Consider the following 14624-nt stretch of genomic DNA (forward strand, 5'->3'; position numbering starts at 1 on the left):
CTGATGTGTGTGGCTCAACAGTAGTGGTCAGCACAATCACACACAAATGAGTTTGTTGTCCATGGTGCACCAGCTAATGGCATCTGAATGATTCACTGTTATTTTCAGAGGATTTTGCCACTGCAGGGAAACTGTATCTCTGTAAAAAAAAACTATTAATAGGCCATAGAGCTTGAGAGACGGCTGGACACCAGGGCTGTGCGAAGTGTCTCTTCGGGGTGCTGGATCACCTGCATCTGTGGAGCAGTCAGGGGAAGGTCAGGAGAATGTGACATACGGTGAGGTAAGAGTATGATGAAGTTGCCTTGTATGGCACAGGGACAGTTGAGAATAAGACTGCATTTACACAGGTTAGACAAAGTTTATGGGTGGGGCTGAGGTAAAATAAACTAAAAGCCTCCTGACATTCTTAATAAATATAGCATATTTGCTTTTTGTCTGTTGTCTTTAAGGTGAAGGACAAGTTTACAAATGAGGATCGTTTAAATAGTCCCTATAATTCCATACCTGGTGGAGGAATAAAAATAACTTCTAAATGCCTCTTCATGCAACCACCAGTAACATCCATTATTTTCATACACAGGTAGATAGGATTACAGAGCATAACACTAGGGACCACACAATGCAGGCACATTCTGTTCCCATATAAAGTAACTTAAATAACTTTCATCACAATAATGGAATTTCATAGAAAATATAAATATTTGTGGAACTAAAAGGTTGTTTACCTGCGACAAGTTAACAGGGTAACTGCCTCTCTGATATGCAACATGTAGCCTACTGTAGAGTTTGCAGATGCGCATTCGGTCGGTTTCAGGTTATTGGATCGTTACGTCATCAAACGTCACGTAAACACTTTCAGCTGGGTCTTTTTGCTAGCAGCAGAACACTCGCTAGCTTGATCACATTCGTAGTATTGTATTCTTTCTGATCTGTCATCTCACCAATACCGAATGATAGTTTGACTGCTATCAAATACTACCAAAACTCGAGTTAAATTGACGGATTGGAGGAATCTCTCGCTTGTTTCGTTATAAATTTAGCTGGTTAGCTAGCTAAAGTAGCTTATAGCTAGATAGTTTATAACGGCGGAAAGAGACGATGAGACGTTAACCGAGAAGTACACTTGTTTACTGACATAATCTGCATACATACTAGGATAGTGACAGTTAATGCTAAATTATCAAGACTAACCAGTCAAGGGTTGTTTCCTTGCTAACCAAAGAAGCTGTTCAACAAGCTAGCAACCAGATAAGATCAGAATGCCTTGACTGGTCGTGCGGGGAAAGCTCTGCTGTACGTACGAAAATAGATTTTTGCTCGACCAAGAGTCGTTCCTTCACGTCCTTTACATCCGAACGTGCTCAGAGTCTTCTTTGTAACCAAAACAACCCACTGACAATCGTCTGCCAAATGTTGACAGAAAACAGGTGAGTGTTTTTCTTCCAAAAATAACTTATTTGTATTTAATGTATTTAATAAGGATCCTCATTAAATGTGTTCCCTCAGGCCACTACTCTACAACCTCATATATACAATGCAAAATCCATGTGTGTGTGTGTCTCTTCAGTCCCTGCTGTTCCATAAGGTGTATATTTGTATTTAAAAAATAAAAAACAATCCGATTCTACTACTTGCATCAGTTAGCTGATGTGGAATAGAGTTCCATGTAGCCATGACTCTATTTAGTAATGTGCGTCTCTCATAATCTGTTCTGGACTTGGAAGAGACCTCTGGTGGCATGTCTTGTGGGGTATGCATGGGTGTCCAAGCTAGTGTGCTAGTAGTTTAAACAGACACCTCTGTACATTCAGCATGTCAACACTTCTTACAAAAACAAGTAATGATGAAGTGAATCTCTCCTCTACTTTGAGCCATAAGAGATTGACATGCATATTATTGTTAGCTCTCCGTGTACATTTAAGGGTCAACTGTGCTGCTCTGTTCTGAGCCAATTGTAATTTTCTTAAGACCCTCTTTGAGGAACCTCACCACATGACTGGATAGTAGTACAGGTGCGACAAAACTAGGGCCTGTAGGACCTGCCTTGTTGATGGTGTTGTAAAGAAGGCAGAGCAGCACTTTATTATGGACAGACTTCTCCCCAATGTAGCTACTGTGGAATCAAGATGTTTTGACCATGACAGTGACAATCCAGGGTTACTCTTAAGAAGTTTATTCACCTCAACTTGCTACATTTCTACGTTATTCATTACAAGATTTAGTTGAGGTTTATGGTTTAGTGAATGATTTGTCCCAAATACAATACTTAAAAAACATTTTTTTTAGGACTTTTGCCATCCATTCTGACTGCAGCTCAAGTCTTGAATTGATTTCACTTGCTGTAGTAGCTGATGTGTATAGTGTTGAGTCATCCGCATACATACACATTGGCTTTACTCAAAGCCAATGAATGGCATGTCATTACTAAAGATTGAAAAATGTAAGGGGCCTAGACAGCTGCTCTGGGGAATGCCTGATTCTACCTGGATTATGTTGGAGAGTCTTCCATTAAAGAACACACTCTGTGTTCTGTTAGACAGGTAATTCTTTATCCACAATATAGCAGAGGTGTAAAGCCGTATCACATAGCTTTTTCCCGCAGCAGACTGATCGATAATGTCAAAAGCTGCACTGAAGTCTAACAAAACAACTCCCACAATCTTTTTATAATCACTTTATCTTCCCTCTAGGCCTGAGGGCACACACTTTCTTGTAGGCTTAGATTGAAGATATGGCAAATCGGAGTGGCAATATCGTCTGCTATTATCCTTAGTAAATTTCCATCGAAGTTGTCAGACCCAGGTGGCTTGTCATTGTTGCTAGACAACAGTAATTTTGTTCACATTTTCTAAATTACAATGCTTGTCTTTCATATTTTGATCAGTTGTACTTGGATGTTTAGGGTCAGTGTTTGTTGCTGGCATGTCATAGCTAATCTTGCCAATTAAAAAATCATTAAAGTAGTTGGCAATATCAGTTGGTTTTGTGATGAATGAGCCATCTGATTCAATGAATGATGGAGCGGAGTTGCCTTTTTGCCCAATATTTAATTGAAGGTACTCCAAAGTTGTTTTACTATCATTATTTATATCATTAATCTTTGTTTTATAGTATAGTTATTGAATTACCATTAACCTCGGTGGCCAGTGTTACATTTGTTAATGTCTCAAGTAGGCTAATTGATCTCTCCACATATCAGTTTAACTTGAACAATATTTCACATTGTTGTTTTCTTCCCAGATAAATTGTCATACTCATGGCTGAATATTTGAGCACATGCCTGCTCCTATAACTATAATGCTGTGGCTGAGATAGCCTCGCTCTCTCTCTCTCCCACACACACACAATGCATTTGGAAAGTATTCAGACCTCTTAACTTTTTCCACATTTTGTTACGTTACAGCCTTATTCTAAAATTGATTAAATAATTGTTTCCCCTCAATCTGTGCACACTACCCCATAATGACAAAGCAAAAACAGATTGATAATTCTTTGCAAATGTATTAAAAATCAAATACTGAAATCACATTTATGCACAGTACGTCAAAAGTTTGGACACACCTACTCATTCAAGGGGTTTTCTTTATTTGTACTATTTTCTACGTTGTATGTAGAATAATAGTGAAGACAACAAAACTATGAAATAACACACATGGAATCATGTAGTAACCAAAAAAGTGTTAATTAAATCAAAATATATTTTATATTTGAGATTCTTCAAAGTAACCACCCTTTGCATTCCAAATAATATACCATTTTATTTGTCACATGTTTCTTTTTTACATGTATTATTTATTTGACCTTTATTTAACTAGGCAAGTCAGTTAAGAACAAATTCTTATTTTCAACGACGGCCTTAACTGCCTTGTTCAGGGGCAGAATGACAGATTTGTACCTTGTCAGATTGGGGATTTGAACTTGCAACCTTTCGGCTACTAGTCCAACACTCTAACCACTACGCTGCCGTTAGCCGATGTTAGTGAGTGTAGCGAAATGCTTGTGCGTCTAGTTCCGACAGTGCAGCAATATCTAACATGTAATCTAACAATTCCACAACTACCTAACACACAAATCTAAGTAAAGGAATGGAATGAGAATATATACATACATATATGGATGAGCAATGACAGAGCGGCATAGACGATGGTATAAAATACATTACTCATCTCATATGTATATACTGTAAGATATTATTATTATTAAAATGACTAGTAATCCATTTATTAAAGTGGTCAATGAGTTAGTCTGTATGTAGGCAGTAGCCTCTCTGTATTAGTGATCGTTGTTTCAGTCTGATGGCCTTGAGATATAAGCTGTTTTTCAGTCTCTTGGTCCCAGCTTTGATGCACCTGTACTGACCTCACCTTCTGGATGGTAGCGCGGGGTGAACAGACACTGGCTCGAGTGGTTGTTGTCCTTGATGATCTTTTTGGCCTTCCTGTGACATCGGGTGCTGTAGGTGTCCTGGAGGGCAGGTAGATTGGCCATGGTGATGCGTTGTGTAGACCGCACCACCCTCTGGAGAGACTTGCGGTTGTGGGTGGTGCAGTTGCCGTACCCAGCAGTGATACAGCCCGTAAGGATGCTCTAAATTGTGCATCTGAAAGTTTGTGGGTTTTAGGTGACAAGCCAAATGATGAGGCTCTGTTGCGCCTTCTTCACCACACTTTCTGTGTGGGTGGATTTTGCGTTTCTTGTCCCACGCAAGTCTCTTCTTCTTATTGGTGTCCTTTAGTAGTGGTTTCTTTGCAGCAATTCAACCATGAAGGCCTGATTCACGCAGTCTCCTCTGAGAAGTTGATGTTGAGATGTCTAATTGAAGTCTGAAGCATTTATTTGGGCTGCAATCTGAGGTGTAGTTAACTATAATGAACGTATCTTCTGCAGCAGAGGTAACTCTGGGTCTTCCTTTCCTGTGGGGGTCCTCGTGAGACCCAGTTTCATCATAGCGATTGGTTTTTGCGACTGCACTTGAAGAAAATTTCTTGAAATTTTCCTGATTGACTGACCTTCATGTCTTAAAGTAATAATGGACTGTTGTTTCTCTTTGATTATTTGAGCTGTTCTTGGTCTTTTACCAAATAGTGCTATCTTCTGTATACCACCCGTTAGTGACACACCGATATGACATTTTTGACCGATATCTGATATTTTCCTTAGCAAAAAAAAACAGAAACCGATAACACACATATGGACACAGCTGGCTAAGGCACTGCATCTCAGTACAAGAGGTGTCACTGCAGTCCCTGGTTCAAATCCAGGCTGTATCACATCTGGCCGTGATTGGGAGTCCCATAGGGCGGCACACAATTGGTTATTTTGTTGTCATTTACTTATGCCCCCATTACCAGTAAAACAATCAACCTATTCCTTTCACTTGCTGTGCTATTTTGTTGTTCATTTGTTCAGTCGTTTCATTCTCAACCAGGATTTCATCATGCATGTCAAGCAGTGAAGTTTCAGCTCTGTCTGTCCGTTGCGCCTCTTCCTCGGTGCGCACTGTCACTGTGTCCGTTTCCATCTTGTCCCGCTGCGAATGTAGCATTACACGGAATCTCTGTTTCTTGTCTGCATTGAAGTAGCGGTCCTTGTACATAGCATCGAACATGGTGGCGACACTGTAAAGAGAGAATTCCACCAAATCGCTTGTTCACAGCCTGAGTGGGCAGTTTTGTTGCTGGGGCAAACTGTTGTCAAGGGCAACTGTTTCATTCGCCAATGTGGTCCAGTAGGAACATCTGGAAAAGGTGCCATCTTCACTCCATAGAAACTAGTCAGCACTAACGTCGCACACTAGCTGCTAGCTAACTGGTTAGCTTAACATTGGCAAAGTCAGAATGAGCATGCGCACTCCACTGTTGTGACAGAATCGGTGGCGTTAGAATTAGGAATTAGAATACGAATACTACACTGAACAAAAATATAAATCAACATGTAAAGTGTTTGTTTCATCAGCTAAAAAAAAAGATCCCATAAAGCTGATCTCAAATGTTGTGCACATTTGTTTATATCCCTGTCAGTTTTTGTTGAGCAGGTGTTTCAATGCCACGACAGAGGGCATCGCATCTGCTGCAGGTGCAGTTGATGAGCTTATTCATCGAGTCAGTTGTTTGAATGGAGCTAGCTAGTGTATTCATGTTTCCAAGTTTCAACCATGTTCTCAAATGCCATTGAAATGGCAGCAATGGTATGACAATCAGCATATTCCTGAGCATGCAATACGACTCTCCTCCGTACGAAATCCTCAACGACCCACTGTGCTGTCAGACTCTGCATGCTCATGGGGCTGATATTGCTGGTCCAAAATGTCGTGAAACTAATAGCAGTGACACCTATTATTGTGCAACTACAGTAGGGCAACATCTGAAAAATAGTACCAACATTTAACCTGTTGCGACGAGCAATCCCGTATCCGGGATCCTATTTATAGCCTCAAACTCATTACCATAACGCAACGTTAACTATTCATGAAAATCGCAAATGAAATGAAATATATTAGCTCTCAAGCTTAGCCTTTTGTTAACAACACTGTCATCTCAGATTTTCAAAATATGCTTTTGAACCATAGCTAAACAAGCATTTGTGTAAGAGTATTGATAGCCTAGCATAGCATTTAACCTTAGCATTCAGCATGCAACATTTTCACAAAAACAAGAAAAGCATTCAAATAAAATAATTTACCTTTGAAGAACTTCAGATGTTTTCAATGAGGAGACTCTCAGTTAGATAGCAAATGTTCAGTTTTTTCTAAAATATTATTTGTGTAGGACAAATCGCTTCGTTTTGTTCATCACGTTTGGGTAAGAAAAAAAACTTTTTTCCAAATTAACTCCATAATATCGACAGAAACATGGCAAATGTTGTTTAGAATCAATCCTCAAGGTGTTTTTCACATATCTATCGACGATAAATCATTCGTGGCAGTTTGGTTTCTCTTCTGAAGAAAATGGAACGCGCATGGACCTGGAGTAATAATTTCGACGGAGGACACCGGGCGGACACCTGGTAAATGTAGTCTCTTATGGTCAATCTTCCAATGATATGCCTACAAATACGTCACAATGCTGCAGACACCTTGGGGAAACGACAGAAAGTGCAGGCTCATTCCTGGCGCATTCACAGCCATATTTTTTATTTTTTTATTTCACCTTTATTTAACCAGGTAGGCTAGTTGAGAACAAGTTCTCATTTGCAACTGCGACCTGGCCAAGATTTTTTATTTTTTATTTATTTCACCTTTATTTAACCAGGTAAGCAAGTTGAGAACAAGTTCTCATTTACAATTGCGACCTGGCCAAGATAAAGCAAAGCAGTTCGACACATACAACGACACAGAGTTACACATGGAGTAAAACAAACATACAGTCAATAATACAGTAAAAAAAAAAAAAAAAAAAAAAACAAGTCTATATACAATGTGAGCAAATTAGGTGAGAAGGGAGGTAAAGGCAAAAAAGGCCATGGTGGCAAAGTAAATACAATATAGCAAGTAAAACACTGGAATGGTAGTTTTGCAATGGAAGAATGTGCAAAGTAGAAATAAAAATAATGGGGTGCAAAGGAGCAAAATAAATAAATTAAATACAGTTGGGAAAGAGGTAGTTGTTTGGGCTAAATTATAGGTGGGCTATGTACAGGTGCAGTAATCTGTAAGATGCTCTGACAGTTGGTGCTTAAAGCTAGTGAGGGAGATAAGTGTTTCCAATTTAAGAGATTTTTGTAGTTCGTTCCAGTCATTGGCAGCAGAGAACTGGAAGGAGAGGCGGCCAAAGAAAGAATTGGCTACAGGTGGGAGATGCTATGGTGACCAGCGAGCTGAGATAAGGGGGACTTTACCTAGCAGGGTCTTGTAGATGACATGGAGCCAGTGGGTTTGGCGACGAGTATGAAGCGAGGGCCAGCCAACGAGAGCGTACAGGTCGCAATGGTGGGTAGTATATGGGGCTTTGGTGACAAAACGGATAGCACTGTGATAGACTGCATCCAATTTGTTGAGTAGGGTATTGGAGGCTATTTTGTAAATGACATCGCCAAAGTCGAGGATTGGTAGGATGGTCAATTTTACAAGGGTATGTTTGGCAGCATGAGTGAAGGATGCTTTGTTGCGAAATAGGAAGCCAATTCTAGATTTAACTTTGGATTGGAGATGTTTGATATGGGTCTGGAAGGAGAGTTTACAGTCTAACCAGACACCTAAGTATTTGTAGTTGTCCACGTATTCTAAGTCAGAGCCGTCCAGAGTAGTGATGTTGGACAGGCGGGTAGGTGCAGGTAGCGATCGGTTGAAGAGCATGCATTTAGTTTTACTTGTATTTAAGAGCAATTGGAGGCCACGGAAGGAGAGTTGTATGGCATTGAAGCTTGCCTGGAGGGTTGTTAACACAGTGTCCAAAGAAGGGCCGGAAGTATACAGAATGGTGTCGTCTGCGTAGAGGTGGATCAGAGACTCACCAGCAGCAAGAGCGACCTCATTGATGTATACAGAGAAGAGAGTCGGTCCAAGAATTGAACCCTGTGGCACCCCCATAGAGACTGCCAGAGGTCCGGACAGCAGACCCTCCGATTTGACACACTGAACTCTATCAGAGAAGTAGTTGGTGAACCAGGCGAGGCAATCATTTGAGAAACCAAGGCTGTCGAGTCTGCCGATGAGGATGTGGTGGTTGACAGAGTCGAAAGCCTTGGCCAGATCAATGAATACGGCTGCACAGTAATGTTTCTTATCGATGGCGGTTAAGATATCGTTTAGGACCTTGAGCGTGGCTGAGGTGCACCCATGACCAGCTCTGAAACCAGATTGCATAGCAGAGAAGGTATGGTGAGATTCGAAATGGTCGGTAATCTGTTTGTTGACTTGGCTTTCGAAGACCTTAGAAAGGCATGGTAGGATAGATATAGGTCTGTAGCAGTTTGGGTCAAGAGTGTCCCCCCCTTTGAAGAGGGGGATGACCGCAGCTGCTTTCCAATCTTTGGGAATCTCAGATGACACGAAAGAGAGGTTGAACAGGCTAGTAATAGGGGTGGGAACAATTTCGGCAGATAATTTTAGAAAGAAAGGGTCCAGATTGTCTAGCCCGGCTGATTTGTAGGGGTCCAGATTTTTCAGCTCTTTCAGAACTTCAGCTGAATGGATTTGGGAGAAGGAGAAATGGGGAAGGCTTGGGCGAGTTGCTGTTGGGGGTGCAGTGCTGTTGACCGGGGTAGGAGTTGCCAGGTGGAAAGCATGGCCAGCCGTAGAAAAATGCTTATTGAAATTCTCAATTATGGTGGATTTATCAGTGGTGACAGTGTTTCCTATCTTCAGTGCAGTGGGCAGCTGGGAGGAGGTGTTCTTATTCTCCATGGACTTTACAGTGTCCCAGAACTTTTTAGAGTTAGTGTTGCAGGAAGCAAATTTCTGCTTGAAAAAGCTAGCCTTGGCTTTTCTAACTGCCTGTGTATAACGGTTTCTAGCTTCCCTGAACAGCTGCATATCACGGGGCTGTTCGATGCTAATGCAGAACGCCATAGGATGTTTTTGTGTTGGTTAAGGGCAGTCAGGTCTGGGGAGAACCAAGGGCTATATCTGTTCCTGGTTCTAATTTTCTTGAATGGGGCATGTTTATTTAAGATTGTTAGGAAGGCATTTAAAAAAATATCCAGGCATCCTCTACTGACGGGATGAGATCAATATCCTTCCAGGACACCCCGGCCAGGTCGATTAGAAAGGCCTGCTCGCTGAAGTGTTTCAGGGAGCGTTTTACAGTGATGAGTGGAGGTCGTTTGACCGCTGACCCATTACGGATGCAGGCAATGAGGCAGTGATCGCTGAGATCTTGGTTGAAGACAGCAGAGGTGTATTTAGAGGGGAAGTTGGTTAGGATGATATCTATGAGGGTGCCCGTGTTTAAGGCTTTGGGGGTACCTGGTAGGTTCATTGATAATTTGTGTGAGATTGAGGGCATCAAGTTTAGATTGTAGGATGGCTGGGGTGTTAAGCATGTTCCAGTTTAGGTCGCCTAGCAGCACGAGCTCTGAAGATAGATGGGGGGCAATCAGTTCACATATGGTGTCCAGAGCACAGCTGGGAGCAGAGGGTGGTCTATAGCAGGCGGCAACGGTGAGAGACTTGTTTTTAGAGAGGTGGATTTTTAAAAGTAGAAGTTCAAATTGTTTGGGTACAGACCTGGATAGTAGGACAGAACTCTGCAGGCTATCTTTGCAGTAGATTGCAACACCGCCCCCTTTGGCAGTTCTATCTTGTCTGAAAATGTTGTAGTTTGGAATTAAAATGTCTGAATTTTTGGTGGTCTTCCTAAGCCAGGATTCAGACACAGCTAGAACATCCGGGTTGGCAGAGTGTGCTAAAGCAGTGAAAAGAACAAACTTAGGGAGGAGGCTTCTAATGTTAACATGCATGAAACCAAGGCTATTACGGTTACAGAAGTCATCAAAAGAGAGCGCCTGGGGAATAGGAGTGGAGCTAGGCACTGCAGGGCCTGGATTCACCTCTACATCGCCAGAGGAACATAGGAGGAGAAGAATAAGGGTACGGCTAAAAGCAATAAGAATTGGTCGTCTAGAACGTCTGGAACAGAGAGTAAAAGGAGGTTTCTGGGGGCGATAAAATAGCATCAAGGTATAATGTACAGACAAAGGTATGGTAGGATGTGAATACAGTGGAGGTAAACCTAGGTATTGAGTGATGAAGAGAGATATTGTCTCTAGAAACATCATTGAAACCAGGAGATGTCATTGCATGTGTGGGTGGTGGAACTAATAAGTTGGATAAGGTATAGTGAGCAGGACTAGAGGCTCTACAGTGAAATAAGCCAATAAACACTAACCAGAACAGCAATGGACAAGACATATTGACATTAAGGAGAGGCATCCTTAGTCGAGTGATCAAAAGGGTCCAGGGAGTGGAGAGGTTGGTTTGGGGGTCACGGCGATTTAGACAGCTAGCCAGGACATCGGTAGCAAGCTAGCATAGGATGGAGGTCTGTTGTTAGCCACCTCTTGCGTTCCGTCAGTAGATTAGTGGAGTTCCGTGTTGTAGAGGGGATTAGTCCAAATCACACAACAACAAAAAAATAAAAACAATAGATATAGTTATAGAGGCCCAAGAAGAAACATAATAATAATAAAAATAAATAAATAAAGATAAAGCATAGCAGTGTGAACAGACAACACAGAGTTACACATGGAGTAAACAATTAACAAGTCAAGTCATATAAGGAGCCATTGGAACACAGGGCATTCAAAATCTGGACCATTTCCTGTATGAAATGTCATCTTGGTTTTGCCTGTAGCATTAGTTCTGGGGCACTCACAGATAATATCTTTGCTGTTTTGGAAACGTCAAAGAGTTTTTTCTTTCCAAAGCTGTCAATTACATGCATAGTCGAGCATATTTTCATGACAAAATATCTTGTTTAAAACGGGAACGTTTTTTATCCAAAAATTAAAAGAGCGCCCCCTATCTCGAAGAAGTTAAACAAAACCAGTTGGCGAAAGCCAACATCACCCACGACAGAGAACGCCAATGAATCCTACCCCCTACTTTTTCGAACATTCTGTTAAAAATCGCGCAACATTTCAGCGCCCTGCTACTCATGCCAGGAATATAGTATATGCATATGATTAGTATGTGTGGATAGAAAACACTCAGACGTTTATAAAACTGGTTAAATCACGGCTGTGACTATAACAGAACGTGCAGGAAAATCTGATCACTGAAAATTGAAAAATATATCCATGCGCGACTTGAACCCATTGATAAAGGTGAACCACATTTAATGGGGCTGAGGTTGCAATACCTACAGCTTCCACACGATGTCTAGAGTCTTGTCATTTGCCTACTATTTGTTTCTTGGTCAAAGTTGCATTACAAAAGTATTTCGAAGTGTTTTGTGAAAGTTTATCGTCGACTTTTTTAATTTAAAAAAATGACGTTACGTTATGAAACGCTATTTTTTTCCTTGATCACACAGTCTTCATAGATCGATATCTAGGCTATATATGGACCGATTTAATCGAGAAAAAAAAGACCCAAGTGATGTTTATGGGACATCTAGGAGTGCCAACAAAGAAGATGGTCAAAGGTAATGAATGTTTTATATTTTATTTGTGCGTTATGTGTAGCACCGACTATGCTAATTATTTTGTTTACGTCCCCTGCGGGTCTTTTGGGGTGTTACATGCTATCAGATAAACGCTTCTCATGCTTTCCCCCGAAAAGCGTTTTAAAAATCTGACTTGTTGCCTGGATGTACAACGAGTGTAGCTTTAATTCAATACCCTGCATGTGTATTTTAATGAACGTTTGAGTTTTAACTAGTACTATTAGCATTTAGCGTAGTGCATTTGCATTTCCAGATGTCTAGATGGGACGCCTGCGTGTCAGGTAGGAGCAAGAGGTTAATGGATTTCGCCTTTGAGTTGTCTCTCTGAAATGTTCTTACTCTTTCAAATGACTGCTCGATCCACACAGCAGACTTGGGCTAGGTTAGGAATGCTGTGTTACACGTGTAGTGCAAATTTCTTTTTTAAGTGGCATCATTATGTCATGTACCTACGTTATATACAAAGATGTTCTCTTCTATCTGTGTTATATAGGTATGCACGTCAGCTTTGACATCGGTTTTTCACATCGGCATTAAACTAGACATCGGGCCGATACCGATGTTGGCATGTTTAGCTTATATCGGTCGATTCCGATATGTTCACCGATTATATCGTGCATTCCTACCATCCATACCGTATCACAACACAACTGATTGGCTCAAACACATTAAGAAGGAAAGAAATTCCACAAATTAACTTTGTTAATTGAAATGCATTCCAGGTGACTAGCTCATGAAGCTGGTTGAGTGCAAATAGTGCGCAACGCTGTTATCAAGGCAAAGAGTGGCTACTTTGAAGAGTCTCATAAAATATATTTAGATTTGTTTAACACTTTTTTGGGGGGTTACTACATGATTCCATAGTTTTGATGTCTTGGTAAAAAAAAAAAAAACCTTCAATGAGCAGGTGTCCAACCTTTTGACTGGTACTGTAAGTATTCAGACCCTTTACTCAGTACTTTGTTGAAGCACCGTTGGCAGCGATTACACCTTCGAGTCTTCTTGGGTATGATGCTACAAGCTTGGCACACTTGTATTTGGGGTGTTTCTCCCATACTTCTCTGCAGATCCTCTCAAGCTCTGTCAGGTTGGATGGGGAGCGTCGATGCACAGCTATTTTCAGGTGTCTCCAGAGAAGTTCGATCGGGTTCAAGTCCGGGCTCTGGCTGGGCCACTCAAGGACATTATCACCTTTAGGTGCCTTTTGGCAAACTCCAAGCGGGCTGTCATGTGCCTTTTACTGAGGAGTGGCTTCCGTCTGGCCACTCTACCATAAAGGCCGGATTGGTGGAGTGCTGCAGAGATGATTGTCCTTCTGAAATGATCTCCCATCTCCACAGTGGAACTCTGGAGCTTTGTCAGTGACCATCCGGTTGTTGGTCACCTCCCTGGCGGGCGGCCAGTTCTAGGGAAAAACACCTGGAATTTTGATTTAATCCATTTTAGAATAAGGCTGTAAAGTAACAAAATGAGGAAAAAGTGAAGGTCTGAATACTTTCTGAATGCACAGTACGCCCACTTTCTCAATATAGGCCTAATAAAATATGCCATTTAATAGAAGCTTTTATCCAAAGCAACTTACTGTATACATGTTATGTATGAGGGGCCCCAGCAGGAATCGAACTCAGTCCTTGGCATTGCAAGCACCATGCCCTATTGACTGAGCAACACAGGCACAAACTCACTCACTCCCTCCCTGGCCTCTCTGTCACTGTGTACAGGAAGCGGCGGCGGGGTGGAGACAATGAGGGGGACCAGCTGGCGAAAAGGTCAGGAGGGGGACAGGAGGGTCACGCCCTGGTGTCCAAGCTGGGCCAAGATGTCTGGGACTCTGAGGTGACAGGACACACACACACACACACTTGTGATGGTTTGTGCAAAAAGTAATTTCTTGTAAGTCATTTCTGTTTTCTCTCTCTCTGCTCCAGTCGTCCGGCAGTGACAGCAGTAGTGGTATCAGTAGTCCTGAGAGGGCAGGGGGAGGAGCCAGCACCCAGCACAGCACACAGAGCCAGAAGAACTGCCCTTCCCAGGGTCTCCTCAGTCCCTCGCAAGAAGACCCTTCAATTTCCTCGTTGAGTCTCTATGGCGGCAGCACTCCCTATGACCACATCAACAGTGTTCTGAGGGAGGCCCATTTCAGCAGTCTGCAGACCAGAGGTCAACCAGGATCTACGTGACCTCAACTCACCCCTGACCCCCGTTGCCCCAACTGGGTAGGGTCGGTTCAGGTAGAAGTTGCCCGTAGGCTCAAATCTAGAATCAACTTACGTCAGATTTGTGTCTAGGATCAACTTCAACCTATTGTCATCCATGACGTGGCAGATGAGGATATACATCCTTTGGGCTCAGGGCCAAATCCATACCATCGTCCCTGTGCCGTACATCTTACATACATGAAGCACACCTACATATCCAATGGCCCACCCACTGTGGTACTACTATATGCAGTATGTATGTACTCCAGCACTTTACTGAGGGGGTCTACTGCTCTGTGCTAGTCTCCTTAAATGAGTG

At 42.0% G+C, this 14624-nt stretch overlaps 1 long non-coding RNA gene across 1 annotated transcript; it reads left to right on the forward strand.

The window, feature by feature from the left end:
* Nucleotides 1–823: 823 nt before the first annotated feature.
* LOC115115471 (uncharacterized) lies at nt 824–14102 on the forward strand. The gene is made up of 3 exons (XR_010461653.1): nt 824–1430; nt 13829–13943; nt 14036–14102. It is a non-coding gene; the product is annotated as an uncharacterized LOC115115471 (long non-coding RNA).
* Nucleotides 14103–14624: the final 522 nt, after the last annotated feature.

Source organism: Oncorhynchus nerka, linkage group LG28 (assembly GCF_034236695.1).
Source record: "Oncorhynchus nerka isolate Pitt River linkage group LG28, Oner_Uvic_2.0, whole genome shotgun sequence".
NCBI lineage: Eukaryota > Metazoa > Chordata > Actinopteri > Salmoniformes > Salmonidae > Oncorhynchus > Oncorhynchus nerka.